General features: G+C 43.0%; 1 protein-coding gene across 3 annotated transcripts in view; it reads left to right on the top strand.

Annotated features, from left to right (window-relative positions):
* LOC111071597 overlaps positions 1-17235 on the top strand; it is a 66008-nt gene that overhangs the window by 29851 nt on the left and 18922 nt on the right. For 2 of the 3 annotated variants that reach the window (XM_041595057.1, XM_041595055.1), the window contains exon 2: positions 4532-4553. The gene's annotated coding sequence lies outside the window, so the exon portion shown is untranslated. Of the gene's footprint in view, positions 1-4531; positions 4554-4575; positions 4595-17235 lie in introns of those variants that run through there. The other variant, XM_041595058.1, reaches the window with a different exon arrangement.

Here is a 17235-nt window from a genome sequence, read left to right as displayed (position 1 = left end):
ACCAGACACAGATACAGATACTTGGGGTGCTGTCGTAGGTTGCAACAAGCTCTCGTTGCCTTTTCGGTGTGGCCTTAAATATAGACTACAGATTCCTATAAATCAGAGGCATATTTCTCAACACCCCAACACTTTTACGCGCCAAGCCGCTCATTAAAAACCATTAAGGAAAATATTCAGAGCCAGCGAAAAATTATGGCGTAAATGATACCCTCTACCTATACCTCTAGCTGCCACTGCCGCTGCCAATCCCCACCTGCTGATGATCCCTCTTTTGGTGGGAAGGTGGTGCCGTGCCGTTGCCTCCAGCTCTAAGCCACGCTCTGGGGCACTCTAAGCCGCGGCTTAAACTCGGTTTCTGTGTCATTTTCTTGTCTGCAGCTCGGTTTTAAGCGTCAAATAAATTTGCGTCTACAACAAAATGCGAAAAATAAAAACAAGAAAAACGAAAACTGGACGTGAAAAACTAAAAGGAAAAGAAATACTTTGTGCTGTGTGTAGACGGTCTCGTTTGTTGCCTTGTTGTTCTTTTTTGGGGGAACGAACATTTGCAACAATTTGTTATTGGCCATTTAAACCGTTTGTTGTTGGCCCTGTTTGTTGCTTGCTTTCGACCGCCGCAGCGCAATGCGAAATCTGTTGAGTGTTAATGACATTTTTATGTTTTAACGCTTGAAAAACGCTGCGGTCGCCGGTGTGGAGTCCATTTTTGGTAGTATGCCCCTAGGGAAGGAGAGCTGCCGCTGGTAAGAGGGAGGGGGGTAGCACTCGGTGGCACCTGGTAATGCTCTATTTTTGGTGTTGGAATATACCCTATACTTGGCGATTTATTAAAAATTTGTCTGTGAATGTTAAAAATTGTTTTCATTAGGGCTATAACGAAGGGTATTTTATTTGTCTAAAAATAATAGTATTTGGATTTTTGATTATGAACAGAAATTTCATCTAAAAATACATCAAAAAATATTGCAAACAGATTATTTTTGTTTAATTTTTTTGGAGTTTTGTATCTAAAAAAACGCTCAAAAAAAATTGAAAAATATTTTTTTTTGTATCTATCCAGAATGAAGAAACTCAATTCGTATTTTCTGAAAATTTTTTTAGACTATTTTTTTAACATAGTTCCTTATTTGCAGGGTATCTTTTAGTATCAATTATGACTCTACATCTCTGTTACCTCTTCTCCTTTTTAGACAGCAGGGGCGTCGTTTTGTGGCTAACATCTGAAAATGCGGTCTGCTCATCCATTCTGCTGCGGTCGATTCGCCGCTTAATGGTGGATTGTTGTTGGGGTTCCATTTCCATGGCCTGTTCCATGCCACATGGGAGAAATGACAGGTGACTTTGGCAGCAGACAAGCAGCAGAGCAGGGCAAATGTTTCACGAAAATTACAGGAAAATCCAAATGGTAAATGGGAAAAGTGTAGAGCAATAAATGCGCACAATTTCTATTGATGGTTCAACTGCTGAAAGGTCAACCAATCAATGGTAGCACTTATTCATATATATGTATCTCGATTCTCGAAAGAGCAGCAGCAGGGTCTCAATAGCTTTTGTCCCCCACCTCTCCACTCCTCTCACAAATCCAATTTCAATTCAGTTTTGGCCTTAACTTTTGTGTCAACATTAATTAAATTTCCCTGCGCGAATTTGCAAAAGTTTTTGAACAGCTAATTGGATTTTGGCTTTGCCAGCAGTGGCAGCAGCAGCAACAGCAATGCAAAAATAAAAACAAAAATTCGCGTGCAGCCGCAGTCGCGCGACTAATAACCGCCAAAGCCAAAGTCGCGTCAATCGGTGGCAGGGGCAGCAACAAGAACAACAACAACAAAAACAGAAACCAGTCGTCGTCGTCGTTGCCTGCTGCTGCAAGTTTCCTTCCTGCCACGACTGCCGCCTGCCTCTTGGTTCCTGCTTCCTGCCGCCTCTTGCCTCCTCATTTCTCGAGGAAGTTTTTCAAGCATAAAAAAAGGAAATGCTCCTATTAAATAAACGAAGTATTTCTGTTGTTTCAGGCTTCAGTGATGCCTGAAATTTTGGGCCAAAAACAATTCCAATTCCATGGCCAAACAAAAACAACAAAAAAAAGCAGGTGGTTTTGGGCTTTGACTTTGTCTTTGGCTGAAGTGCGTGGCATGGCGTGGCTTTTGGCGGGTGGCAAGTGCAACGGACTCGATCGGGGCTCCATGTACAGCTCCTAATCCACCATTTCCCTGGCAACTTCCTTCCTTCGGTGGCACTTCCTTTAGCAAAAGAAAACAATGGCCAAAAAGCTACAAAAAAAAACTAATAACACTTTAGAGCCAGAGACTCTCGCACTCTATCGCTGGATGCTGGGGTCTAAGCCAAGTCTTAATTATGGCTGGAACAACTTTTTGTTTTGGTTCGCAGCTAAAACGCTTCCTGCGAGAAGCAAAGACAAAAAGCTGCCAGCTACTGAACTCCAGAGTTGCACTCCACAGAGGAGCTGCTGCCACTGCTACTGCATGTCGTTGCTACATTGCAACAAAAGATGCAGTAGCAGGAGCAGCAGAAGCCGGCACCACATCTCCATGCACCACCTCCTCCACATGCACCACTTGCCGCTTGTTTTGGCGGTTGCTTTTCTTTTTTTTCTCTTCTTTTTTTTCGGTTTCCACTCGTATATGTGTGTGTGTTTTTTTTTCGTTTCGCAGACTTCAGTCAATGCACTCTCTATGACGTCGTCGTCTGACTGCACAAAATGAAAAAGTTTTCGCACAAACAAAAAGTAATGAAATCCAAGGCCCAAAAGGAAAAAACTTGAAACAAAAATGCATGCAGAAATGCTCTAGTAGGGGAAAAGTACAAAATATTAGATACCCTGTAGAAATTTTTACATATGAGTGGGAAGAAATTGTAGAAAGAATTTTAAGAATAGTCAGAATTCCAGAAAGCAAAAATACTGAAAATTGCCCCTTACTGCTAAGCCACACTGTGAGAAAGAAGGTGCAAAAGTCGCTAGTTCACACAATTCAGAAAATCCCTTAAGAATAAGAATATTCACCTACCAACAAGATGGTCCCATACAACTTCTTCCCTTTTCATAGTTTTACAGGGCATCAAGAACAGCAATTCCAACAACCAACAAAACAACACACACACAAAAAAAGCAGTTAAAAAAAAAAAACAAAACACTCGTTGCATTTTTTTGCAAACAAAAAAAAAAGGAAAGAAAAAAAAACAAGAATGATTATTAACGCCTGTTGGGTATGCCACAGGACGATGTCTGCCACCGACTGCAGCTTCAACTCTGATTCCTACCTCTGGCTCCCGACTTCACCCGCCCCTTCCCACTGCTCCTGTAACTCCGATTCCCCTCTTCAGGCTGCTGGCGGCAGTGGGCAGAAGGGGGCTACTGTACAAACAGTTTTCGTCATGTTGTTCTTGGTGCTTTTTTTTCCTTTTTTTGGTGCATTCGCCTGCAGCAACCTATGGATGCAAAATGCAGCAAGCGGGGGCCAAAACAACAGCCACAGCAGCAGCAGCAGCAGCAGCAACAACATGTCACAGGAGGCAGAAGGGGATGGAGTCCGCTGGAGGAGGCTGGAGACGAGGCTAAAGCTAGAGGATGGAGGAGTCGGGAGTAGGCTGGAAGCCAAAGTCATGACTGGCATCGCAGATCCCTCCACTCATTAGGCCCCACCTCTCCCCCGAGTGTCTGCCCCGTATCCTGCCAGAGTTGGGGGGGGGGCAGTGGCAGGTTGCATGCTGCATCCTGGGCACCAGGTTTTGCGTCTCAGGCAGTTGCAAATTACGCTCTCAGACTCAATTGTCTTGAGCCTTTGGGGAGACTTGCAGCAGCAGCAGAAACAGCAGCAGCAGCAGCCTCCAGGAGCAGCGGCAGAATGGGGACCCGAAACGACACCAACAATGGGCTGCATTTTAAACGCAGGTCTTAGCCATGGTCTAGAGTCTAGACAGACAGACAGGCCAACCAGACTGTGCTTCCAGACTGTGGCATCATAGAGAGAGGCATGTCCCTAGGGGACTAGAGGGAGAGGGTGTAGAGGAGGCGTGGCAGTAGGTGGCAGAAAAGCGTCGCGTCATCGTCGCGTCTGGCACTTGAAATTTTTGTATATGTTCATTAGAACGATTCTGTTGGTGCGAAAGGAGAAGGATGATGGACGGGAGAGGATGCTTGAATGCCCTGAAGTAGGCAACACTTTTCTGGCAGGCAGGCAGGCATTGCACTTCTTTTGACGCATGCAACAAACGATGTTATTACAGGCGGAGGTACAGGTACAGTTGTGCGTAAAAAACGCATGAGCAAAAAAATAATTTGAGTTGAAAATTTAGTGCAAAATTTCTATGAAAACTACAGCAAAAAAGCTAAAAGATGCATGGTGAAAAAATCGTACTCACACTTGACAGCTAAGCCACACTGGAAAGAGTTAACATTAACTTTTTACAATTTTTAAACTAAGAATAAATTTTAAATTAAATTCACTTTAAATGAAATAAATATTCAATGGTTAACCTTATTAACATTTTCTTTTCTATATGTTTTCAGAACCTGTCCATGGATTTATGAGGTACGTCCATCAAACAGTCGCCACTATAAGTATACGTATGGGTAGGTAGTATTTAAATCTGTTCATGGGGCACAACAAAAGCCGCTTACGATTACATTTAATGTGCGGCAAGCCCAAAAACTCGACAAAAAAATCAACTTGCATTCAACCATGGCAACAAAATTTACTATTAAAAAAATGAATAAGAAAAATGAAATAAAAATTATAAACGAATCTATTATGACAAGTGCGTGGGGGCTCTGGCACTGTGCTGAAGTATTTTTACGGAACAAAAGCCCTGTGTGGCAGGGGGCAGAGGCAATGGCAGTATACGAGGCTGTTGCTGCTGCTGGCTGTCGAAAATGAATGTTGAACGATGGTGGATCGGTTGGGCACCCATCATCATGTCAAACGGCAGCAGACAAGAAAACCCAAACGATCAAATTAATAAACGCCACACAAAAGATGCCGAGAGATCTACAGGTAGATGTAGATGTATCTGTGGCCCATGCCACGCCCCAAAACAACACAAACAACAAGCCGGAGCTCTTATGATTGACAACTATGTTGAAATATCAAATTATAAACCCAAAATTCACATTAAAGGAAGCTAAGAGGCTTTCAAATTTGGTAATTGCCTGATCTATTAGGCCCCACTGATAGGTGTGTGGAGTGTGTTTGGACCGTCCGTCGTGGACCCTGTAAGAAATAAGATATTTAAAGATCTTAAGACCCAGATTGAAGGTCAATGACAACACAAACACACACTCAAGCCATAATTGATTATTAAATAAAGTTTGGAGCAAAAAATTTTCATTAGGAAAACATGTTCTTGAATTTCATGCCTCGAAAGAATTTTAATTGCCACAAGTGGCAGTGGCTATGGCAGTGGCAGTGGTAGCCTTGGCATCGCTTCATTTCTGAACTAGAAAATAAAAGTGGAGGAGATCCGTAGAGCTGAGAAAACAGCAATCGACATTCACATGCTGCATGCTGCATGTTGCTCGGTTATGGCCATATGAAAGTGCCACATAATTCTCTATCTACTCTGCTCTCCCACTGCTGCATGCCGCATGCCTCGAGCCAAAACAATTTTCACACCACACCAAAGATCCGTGTGGCACTTCACTTGAGAGCTTTTAGGCTGTTGCTCCTTCGAGATACATTTGTAGTGGAAATCCAATCAATGCCTTCTGCAATATCCAATGCGGTTTAAAACACTATACTCTTCCAGCAGGTATTACCTTACCTGTTAGTCCTGTGGCAATAGCAACCTGTTGGGAGATGCTTACCCCATTTGTTCGAGACTCTCTAAAAAATAACAATATTTTCCACTTTTAAAATAATGTGCAACATAGTCTATAACCTAACTATCCTAGGGATAACTATTTGCATATGTTCAATCTATACATCTGAAAGAGTAACTAAAACTTGGACTCCGAAGACAGCCTTTTCTTGAATTTCTGGTTAGTTGTAGAGTGTTTTCCACTCATATGTGGGTTCGTTTTTTTCGGACAAATTGCCAATGAGGCTTCGCCCAAAAAGAAAGTACTCAGGATTTGCAATCAAATCACCTACGTGATTTCAGGAAAAGAGGTTTCCTTTTGGAAAAGATTCTGTTACCTAAGCTGTAGATTGAAAAATACTTTCGTTGTATTGAAGATTGAAAGATACTTTTCTTGTATTGCAGATGGAAAGATACATATTTTTTGTAGAAAATTGAAAGACTTCTTTTTTGCAGACTCAGCTTTCCTGTAGCTAAAGATAAAGATTGTGAGATTATTTCCATTAAAAGAGGCTTCTTCTCTTCTGCTTTTCTTTCTAGATTCAAAGATACTTTTATGGTTTGTGGAAATTAATATGAGATTAGTTTTTCTCGACTCGGTTTTCATTTAAATTTTAACAATATTTTTCCCTGCCATAAATCAGAAAAAGTGTTTAAAATACGACTAAAAAAAAAAAGCCATGATAGTCTCATGAGACTACCCTAAACGGCCGCTCCCACAGACCGACCGACCGAATCACAGCTTTACACATATGGGGAGGGACGTTACGTTACGTTACCCATGGGCTTATGGCTTATACATGTGTAATTATTGTAAGGCAGGCAGGCGGCAGGCTGTGGGGAGAATTTTTAGTTTACGAGCACATAAATGTAATTGGATGCGCGAAAAATATTACAGGAGTATCTTTCATACGAGCACATACACAAAAAGAGGAGTCCACAGGCAGAGGCAGCAGCAGCAGCTTGAGTGCTCCTCTATGTTTAGTTGGAGCCGCCGTCTGCTGCTGATGCTGCTGCTGGTGCTCTACTCTGCAATTTGCAGGCGGCAGCTGCTTCCCAGAGAGTCAGTCTCCTCATCTGTGGAGAATCTTGAGGCAGAGGCATCCCAGGCAAAACGTGTCATCATCGATTACGCAGAGTCTCTCAGTGTCTCAGTCTATGAAGAACGTGTTGCAGTGGCACTGGCTGAGGCTGAGGCAGAGGCCTCGGCAAACAAGTGGCGGCTGCCTGTTACTATCGCTTTGTGTTATCGTTGAAGCTGAAGCTTTGGCAGGGGGCAGGCACTGTGGCAGTAGTCCCTTGGGCGCGTAACTCAAAGCGACAACACTTGACACTAATTAATACATACGCACCGACCTGGGGAAACCTAGGGGTTCCCTTGCCTCTCCTCCACCCATATTTTCCAGAGAGTCCCCAGTCTGCCACCCACTCGGTTGCGGCAGTGGCATGTCGACGCATTTCAATCAAGACCACGTCAGTCGTCCGTCAGTTAGTCAGTCAGTCATTCATTCATTCATTCATTCAGTTGTGTTGCACCGAGACGAGTGGAGATTCGTGGCGTGATAAAGTTGTTTGAAAGTGTTGCACATGCAACACACACACACACACACAGATACGCATAGTTGAGTGCCTAACTGGCACATTGACTGCATCTACTGCCTGCCACTGCAACGTGCAATGGCAGCAAGGAAGTGCAGAAGCTACAGAGAACGAGAGAAAGAGTAGTGTGTGGCATTGTACTACTGGGGCGATGCGATGCTTATCAGCAGCCGTTGCCTCTCCGTTGGGGTCTGCGCTCTCCGCTAGAACCCAGGGGGAGGCGTGGGCCTCTTGTTGATAATGTTTACCGTTGCATTTCCTATGCCCGATTAAGGTGTCTCCTCCGCTTGTGACGAGCACCACTCCAGACTGAGAAAGAGACTAGAGACAGAGAAAGAGAGAGAGGGAAGTGTCGCTAGAAGGTGTCCAAAGTTCAATTAACACTTTTTTCTGCTTAAAGAAATATAAAGATCAGGGGAATGAAAATTTTTAAAAGCTGTTAGAGAGGAAAAGTTCTGGGGCAAACTCTAAACATTTAGATTGAGGATTTTTGAAGATTCTACCTTTCTTCTCTTACTTTCTTCTACTATCTGCATTTTTCCAGGCGCCAAGAAGCAGTCTCCTTCCTTCAAGAAAAACCCTATTCAAATGTTCATATTCCCACTCAAATAGGCTCCCCCTTCAATTGGGGCCACCAAAAATAATTCCGCACGCCTGAACAACATTTCCGTACAGGTTTTCGGCATTTGATTTGTCTTTCATATGAGAATTTTATACAGCAATAAGCCACATTTAACGTGTCATTCATCTGTCATGCAAATGGCCAAAATGTATAGCCAAAATATGGCCAACAAATATGCAAATTAAGGCATTTCCTCTATGATTATACCGCTTTTTATTGACCAATTAAAAGTGCTTGTGCGGCGGAAGAAATGATTCATCCAAGTCTCTCTCTCTTGCGTCTCATCAGTCTCAAGTTTCGAGTCTCTCAAGTGGAGTGGAGGGCTGCTGGGCTGTCTCATCAACATTTCTGGTGGCCCTCTGGCATTTTCTGTGTATTTTTGTGTAGATTTTTGACAATGCCACAGTGCCACCAACCGACAATGATCGATGAAGTTGCGCCTTGGACTTTAACTCCGAAAAATCAGTCGAGAAATCAAACGAAAAAAATAAAATAAAAAAAAATGTTGATAACAAAGGAAAACTGGCATTAATTTTCGGGTCTCTTTAGAGTCGAAAATCTTTGACACCCAATGCCTGAATAAATGCTTAATTAACACTCAATGGCGCGCCTAAAGCGAATTTTCAACGTAAATTGCAAGGCAATTGGAAGGCGGGAGGCAACGGCAGAGACAGGCGCAATGTTTGTTGAATGCAATCCAAAAGCTGAAATTAAAGGTTTTTCCTCGTGTTTTTTTTTCTTTTTTTATTTTTCCTCCAAAACAGAAAAGCAAACAGCGGATAAAATTGACATTTTGCTTCACTCGACAGACCCAAGCTAAAAAAATGTTTCGTTTCTTTTGAGATACTCTTTCGGAGTGGGGTATTTTTGATTTTAGGAGATTCTTAGAGAGTTTTTTTGTTGCAGGGAAAACCATCGTTGAGACTATAGCAAGGGTCTTGAATTGTTTTCTACAAAATCATTTGAGAAATTTGAATTAAAATTATGAAATTATTAAAATGGGGATTACGTTCTATGTTTCTATCTCTCTCAGTGTGGCTTAGCATACTTACAACTGAGTTTAACGTCCTGTACTCAAAGAGAGCACAACATTTGCTATCCTTCTATCATTTCTATCGAAATTATTGCCCCAGTTTTATCTTGCATTCCGCATAAGCAGTAGATTTGTTTCTCTCCTCCAGTGTGTCTTAGCACTTAACGATGAATTCTCATGCGTACAGATGTTTAAAGAGTATCTTCGACTGCGGCTTTCATCTTCTGCTCAAATTTCGTTAGAAGAAGGCAAGGCCCAGCAGGTCGTCGCCGTCGAAAATTCGGCGATTGGTGGAAAATGACAGTTGCAGTTATTTTGTACGCCAATCGTAGAAATCAACAAAAAGCCAACAAAAGCCAGTCGTCGAGTCACTAAAAATGACTGACTTTTGGCTCTTTGGCCGCTGCTGACTAAGTGACTGACTTTGTTTTGGGGCCAATTGGGGAGGCAGGAAGGCATTCGGCATTCGACAATATTCGGCAGGCAGGAAAGTGAAAAGCAGGCACCTGAGGGCAAGGAGTTGCTGCCGCTGCTGCATTGCATCATGTGCCCCACAGTGTTGTATACGTGTGTGTGTGTGTGTGTGTGTGTGTGTGTGTGTGTGTGGTGCACGAGCAACCCATGGATCGATCGATGGATCGGATCGCGTTGAAATCTACTCGCATGTAACGTTTAAATTTGTTGGAAAGTCCAAAAGATACAAACTACGGAGAGGAGGCTGTGGCTGTTGCAGTTCGGCTGTGGCTTTTCATGGCTTTTCTGTGGGCAAACAAGAGCTTGCACGATTTTCTTGTAATTTTCCGCGCAATTTCCCAAAAACCAAGTGCCGTGGCCATATAAATCCTCGAATGTTTTGTTTGTTTAATTTCGTGTGGTTTTTTTTGCCAGCCTTTTTTTATTTTGTTTTAATTTGTAGCCGAAAAAACGAAAAAAAAAAAATATATAAAAATCAACGAAAAAAACTTTTGGCTAATTGTGTGGCGATCCATTGCTCATTACGGCTCATTATTTGTTGTTTTCTTGTTGCATGCAACAGTGTACACTCTACAGGTTCTTGTGTTCCCCCTCACCGCACTCAATTTTTTTTCTGTTTGTTTGTTGTTGGTTGGCGGGGGAGTACCATTTTATTGTCGGAATGATCTTGTAACGAGATTAGCATAGATATTGTTTTTCCAATCCCCGATTAGATTCGCGATCCTTAAAGCACGATTTTGTTCGGGGACAATTGTCGGGAATGTGGTGCGGCATGCCTCCCAAAGTGCCGAGGGAGGGAACGGAACCACTTGGTACAACTTTGCAACATTGTTAGTGGCAGTCAGTCCCCCAGTCCCAGTGGCAGTAAAAGTTTTACCTTCAGTCTCTTTTATGTATGTGTGTATGTACGAGTATGTTGATGCTCTGCAAAAACTTGTCGCCAGAGATGACCATAAATTGTGTATTCCATTGGTTTTATGATGAAAGGGATTTACATATTTATTGGCTTATACGAGTATATATTGATGATTTCTAGGTTGTGTTTACGACTTGAGTGGAATCGACTTAAAGATATTTGCATTTCATTGAAGGTTTCAAAGGTGTTCAAGTGATGTTTGCATAATTTTGCATGAAAAACATTATGTGTCATATATAAAAAATATATAGGCACACCCCTACAATAGTGCACTCAAAATGTGATTCCAATTTAATATTCTAAAATATTATCGCCAGAATGAAGAATATTTCTTTTATTTAACAGTCTGGCTTAGCAGTTATGGTTGAATTTTTATATTCCATAACATATACATATGTACCTTCTTGCTCGAAAATATCCCTCTCTCCCTCAGTGTGGCGAAGCAGTGAATTAGAACTGAGTTTTCTTGTTCTTCATAGACTAAAAGAGGCCCCCCACCACATCTCTTATCTCTATATCTCTAGCTATAATTCTTAGTCTTTCGTCTGCTTTTTTTTTCATTCCCCAAAAACACATTGAATATTGAATAAGATTCTCCAGATACAGATCTAAATTCCTCGGCTGATGATGATGTAAACCATCGTTCATTATGTGGGATATACATAGATCATAAAAATCGATTCCTAAATCAACAGCCATTCGAAATTCGTGAAATTCATGAAACAAGATTCCAATTTTGGCAATCAACACACAGCACTGGGCAGCCATAAAGACCATCACTAAATGGGAACATAAAATGGGGGGGGGCCTAAACAATAAAAAGCCAGAGCTTTGTATGTGGTTGGCAATTTAGAAACTTTTTCTATGCTAAAAGATTATAATGTGGCATATATCGAATTATTATAGAAACTTGAATCCGTCATAAAGATTTCAGCGCGTATATTTTCCGTTTGCGTGTGATTGGAAGATGCCATAAAATGGGGTTTTGTTTTATGTTTTATGGGGTTTCTTCTCTGCTGCTCTGCTGTTGTGTGTGAGAGCGCCTCCATTGTTTCAAATGCCTCAAAGAGTGAGTAAATTTGAGCAGCTTATTCGCGTAGAGTTGGAAAAAAATTTGTTGATTTTGCATATGAGAGAGGAGAGCAGAGGAGCAGGAGGAGACGATTGGGATGGGGATGTGGCTGACTGACTGGCTTTTACGACTCTCGCTTTTAATGGCCAGCGGCAACGAGGCACTGGCTCTGCTGTAGGTCGCCGTCTTAGTCGTATTATGAAATATTCGATAGGCTCCACTCCGCTCCGCTCCGCGTCCACTGTAAGCCGATGCCAAGGCAGCATTGGACTTGCAACAAATCTATAAAGCAGCAATGCGGCACGGACCACAATGAAAGCGAGAAGAAAGGAGCGCAGCAAGAGCGGGGCAAAGCTAGAAGAAAGGAGCCACAAGAGAGCGGCAGATTGGGGGCAAAGCAATGCAAAAGCGATACAAATCGAAGCGAGGCGATCATCGACGACGACGATGACTGCAGCACTCCACCACTCGCCGATCAAGTTGCAAGTTGCACTTTCTGGCTGCTGAGGCTGCTGCATGGTGCTCGCCACGGTGCAATCGTGTGGCAGAGTCGCTGGAGTGTGGCAGAATGTGCTGCCTGCGGCAAAAAAGCAAAATGCTCGACATAAAGGGCAAGAGTTCAGAAAATTGTGACTGTGGCCACAAATATTTTCGCTATACTTCACACAGGAGAAACTGTAGCCGATGTGGCAGCAACAGCAGCAGCAGCAACAGAAGATGCAGATGCAGCAGGAGGCATGCCTCCGCCAGTGCCTCCTGCTTTGCATCGACAGCGAAACCGAAACAGAGATTCGAGATGAACATTTTTCTTTACTTCTTTTCTGCCGGAAAATTGAAAGTAATTGTCACCTTTTGGTGCACATTTTCATTTCGTGTTTCCCTTTTTTTCTGTGGGTTTCCAGTGGCATCGAAAGTGTGCCTTTTTCTTCGAGAGATGAAAGAAAGAATGGTGTTCGATTCGATTCGATTTGAGGCGAAGGTGAAGCTCAGAAAGATGTTCGTTCGTTTGAAAGTGAAGCTTATGCAAGGAAAAGTTATGATTTAGTGAGAAGAAAATGGTATTGAAAGTGGAGTTATTGATGGGCCTTATGATGATGTTAGAATTATAAATGGAGATACATTCAATCAACAGGGAGGTTGTGATAATCAACAGTGGGGTAATAATGATTAAAAGTGTAAATAGGTTTAAAAAGGAAGGTTGGAATAGATTAAAGAAAATAATTAATGATCCTTTCTGATTAAAAGTTAGGTTTTGATTTCAAATTGATTTAACATTGCAGTACGTTCAAAAAACTGAGCTTTTATGGACAAATAAATCTAAAAATGCCACAAAATGAATTTAAACTTTTTAAGCACTGTAAATCTCATGTAGCCCCAAACTGCATGATGCATCCCCGCATTTAATGACTTCATTTCGAGTCTCTGCAATCAGTTCGTTTGCATCTTTAATCGCAGAATGGCATCTCTCCCATGAATAATCAGCAATTGTTGTTAAAAATCTCCCTGCTCCGTGCTGCCTGCCTCCGTGCATCCCATCCCCGTGCTGCGAGTACATGACACAACCAATTAATTTCCTGAATGCTTTATGCAAGCCGAAAATCATCATCTGTGTGCCACAATCGTACGTGTGATGTGGCATGTGTGTGTGTATTTAAATCGAAGTCAAATGCAATTCCAGTTTGTTGCAAGCAACCAATCTCCACCTCCCCATTCCCCAACCCTGCCCTGCACAGTCCACACTCTAATAAAGACTTCAGTGGCACCCCCGCAATGAAGTGCTCCATCTACGGGCTCCATCTATGACTCCTCTACCATTTGGAGTGGAGTCGACTCCAACACTCAGGCGAGTGATTCAGTGAGGCATGCGGCAGGGAAATGGATTTGCTTGTTGCAAGTTAACATGGCTGCACATTTTGCCAACGGGAGATGCATGCAACATGAGCGCCGCAGCAGCAACAACAACAACAACACAGCATCGTCGTGGTGCATGCAACACTTACCAAAGCAACAAAATTAAAGGCAAATCGCAACCAATCACAAAGATTACCCCCACACACACACACAAACACACACACAGCACTCCCCCGCTGCTGCCCCTCGCCCATACTCACCCACACCCCCACTCTAAAGGGTACAAAATGGTGGCACACAGCGTGGTGGAGAGGAGGAAGGGCGGAGAGCGTAGAGCGGAACACCAAAACATGCCCCCAAAGGCGCCTTTTTGCATTGGTATTTTAAACACTAAACCCAAGCACATAATCAAAGCGCTTAAATTATAATAACTTTATTAAGTCGCTGCCACAAGCCCCCCGCCTGCCAGCCCCCCCAATGGGTGCCGCCACCCTTTTTGCCTAGAGTCTGGGATCTGGGAACAGGTGTAGTGGCAGGAAAGAAAAAGAAAGGTACAAAAGGGGCAACGTCCACACAGCCGATTGTCTGCTGTGTTCTCTCTCGGACGCTGCTTTTATTATTTCATGTATTTGTGATACCCTCTCCAGAACGGGTATTACGATTACCAGAAGATTTTTGGCATTAAATAAATATAACCCATGGCCACAATCGATTGAAGAGTATTCAAAGCTTTTAATCATTGAAAATGGCCTTTTTCCCCATGGCTTTTTTCTGTTGGTTTTCAAGTGGATTTTACTTTGTACACACTCAAAGAGGCATTGTTGTAGAGCTGAGCTGTAGATGTAGATGTTGGCGGTTCAGTTCAGTTCGGTTTGGTTCGGTTGCTGCCTGCTGTTTATGATTGTTTTTTCATTTTCTCAAGTGATGAGTAGGATATCTGTCTGCCAAGGCAGCAGCAAGAGCTGAACAGCAACAGCAACAGCAACTCAGGCAACAGGCAACAACGGGCAACAGCTATGGCAACAGCAACAGCAACAAGCTATTTGCGACTCACGACTTTTCATGCAATTTTGAATTTAAAATTCTTCACACACTCTTTTCATTATGTGGCTCTTCATTCCTGTGGCCCCTCCTCCGCCCTTCCCCTCCGCCGCCTCCTCTTCCTTCAGGTGCCCCTTGTAGGGTAAAATCAACCAACGGGCCCGCCATCGAAGCACAAAATAAGTAAGATGCTACTCTTGTGGCCATCTTTGAAGTGGTTGTTGTTGTTGTTGTTGGTACTCGTAATGGGTGTAAAGCCATCTATAGGTGAGAGTCATAGTCCATAGGGTGGGTAGACGAATGGTATTGGTAGTGGTGGCGGCAGCACTAGAGCCAGACGCGCCTCATGCCTCATGCGATGCGCCATTCAAGTTCGGATTGTCGCTCAATTGTCGCACAGAGAAACAGTGGTTCACGGGGCGTACAATATTATACAGGGATTAGGGAAATTACTTGGGGGGTTAGGGGTCATCATCAGTAGGCCTGAAAGACAAACGTCATGTTTGAATCCTAGCATAGAAATTCTCCTCACAGCTTCAGTATTTTGACTGGTGGCTGACACACAAATATTTTGACTTTGAAAATTCCGATTTCCGAATGTGGCGCAAAACATTGGTAATCTTGGCCCCATACATGGTCGGAATGCTGATTTACAAGGCCATGGACGAACGTCGACGTGAGACTTTCCGCCGTGCATTGGTCCATGTAGAGGATTTCCTTCTCTGGACAGAGAACAATTCCTGGAACTTGCTTAGGGAAGTACATGGAATAAACCGAGATGGATAATCACCCTGAGTCTCACCCTGCCGGTTGGAAGGAAGGCAACGGATGGTAAGGCAGATATCGTTCTTCTTTGTTTTCCCACTAATATGCTTCCTTTTCCTTTCCATATCAGGATTTGAATACTGGTTTCGAATTTTTGTCAAACATTTTGATATGTGTCATTCTTCAGATATATATATTTTTTGTACTGATAATTGCAGTTCGATTTTTAATTTAAATTTAAAGATTAGCACCTCATACGGATATGTCCGTAAGCCACTTTTAAACTGTCTTCTAGTATACTCAATCCAAAATAGTCCACACCCAGACCACTGTGCCTCTGATGCAAGTATTGGTTAGTGCCTGTCCAAGACACCGCTGGACGATGACTGGCCGCTTGCCGCAACAGCTCACTGACTCCGGCGGCTAAGAGCGGCTCTTGGGCTCAGAGGCGAGGCTCAGAGCGGCTAAAAGCCGGCTGATGATGACTTCGAGTTGTGGCAGGACGGACGCTGGTTTCGAGCGAATGAGCGGACAAACCGACCGACCAACCTACCGACTGGCCACTTGGTGGTCCAATTCAACGAATTGACTATAATCAGTCCGAGTGGCAAGTACGTTTCAAGTGTCTGCTGCATGCAGCAGGCACTCCTGTGTGTGTGTGTGTGTAGCGTGTGGCCAGAACTTGGACTGCAGCTTCGTCGGCAATGTTGCAAGTGCTTTGTGGCACTCTCATACGAGTACGAGTGTATATGCAAATGGGTGCACTCTCACGAGTGTGCTGCGGCGGCGCATAAAATTAATTTATTACAATGCAACAAATTACAACACTCATTAATATTTAAGCCAACGTTTTTAGTTCCATTTTTTCCCTCTGCTCTCGGCTGCTGCTGCTGCTGCGTAGAGTAGTCTGGAATTTCATTTGCAGACAGGTTCAGGGGAAGCTGTGCAACATGTTGACTTGTTCATGGACCCAGAGAACATAGCGATCTAGAGAGAGAGAGGGCGTGGCGTAGGGGCTGTGCGAGTCTCATACCTAATAAATCTGTAATTTGTAATTAATGTGAAAAATTGCCGCCCGAGACGGGAAACAAGCCTAAATTGTTATTATGGCCAGAGTCCAAGTTCCAGTTTCCATTCCGCCAGTCTGCCGTCTCCAGTCTGCCAGTCTCATTCCGCAGACTGTCTGTGGCACAGTCTTGAGGCACAGTTTCTGGTGGCCTGTTGTGGGTCAGAGTCATAACTCTTCCACAAGTTCGCCAGTTTCGTACGCTTAATGTTCGTGTCTTTGTTGGCTGGGCTGGCTCTGTGCGAATGTGTGTTCCATACTCGTATAAATATAAATTAAGCCACTTGACTAACGCACAACCAACGCGCATTACCAACGCAAACCAAAAAAAAGTGAAAACTTGGTCAACCGTTGAACAAAAAACATAAAAAAAGGAACAAACAAAATCTCTTCTTTTATTGCCGCAGGTCGAGGAGATGGCCTTAAGATCCCCAAGATGATGGGGCAGCAGCATAATATGGCTCCATTGTCTGCTGAAAGCATGGCTCATGCGGCGTGATTAATATGAAAGGTGGCCAAAAAACACATGTGATAAAAATAAATATGGTATGAGAAATAGTTATTTATAAACGAAAAGGAAACAACTTAATCAAGGAAATGTTGCAGAGATTATAAAAGGATTACAGTGAGAAATGGAACTGGAATCAGATAAAGTACGGATAGAGGAAGGAAAATGCACAATAGAAAGTACGCTTAAAAATGATCAATTAATTCTAGATAAATACCAGAAAAATACTATAAACAGAGAAAACAAACCACAAGAAATGCCATACAAAATAATACGAAATACTAGAAAAAGTAAAAATCAGACATGGCTTCAAATTCGATAGAAAACAAAGCGTATAATCACTTTTCGCCCAAAAATTACACCCCATCGTAAAGATGTGCTTCATAAAGATTCATCATCTCCAGAGACTCTCCGGACTCCCCAATAAACAGTTCTGTTCCCCGAATGAGCTCTCCCATAACCCACTCTCTT

The sequence above is a fragment of the Drosophila obscura genome, unplaced genomic scaffold (genome assembly GCF_018151105.1).
Source record: "Drosophila obscura isolate BZ-5 IFL unplaced genomic scaffold, ASM1815110v1 contig_1, whole genome shotgun sequence".
NCBI classification, from domain to species: Eukaryota; Metazoa; Arthropoda; class Insecta; order Diptera; family Drosophilidae; genus Drosophila; species Drosophila obscura.
This window is presented reverse-complemented; position numbering and strand designations above follow the sequence as displayed.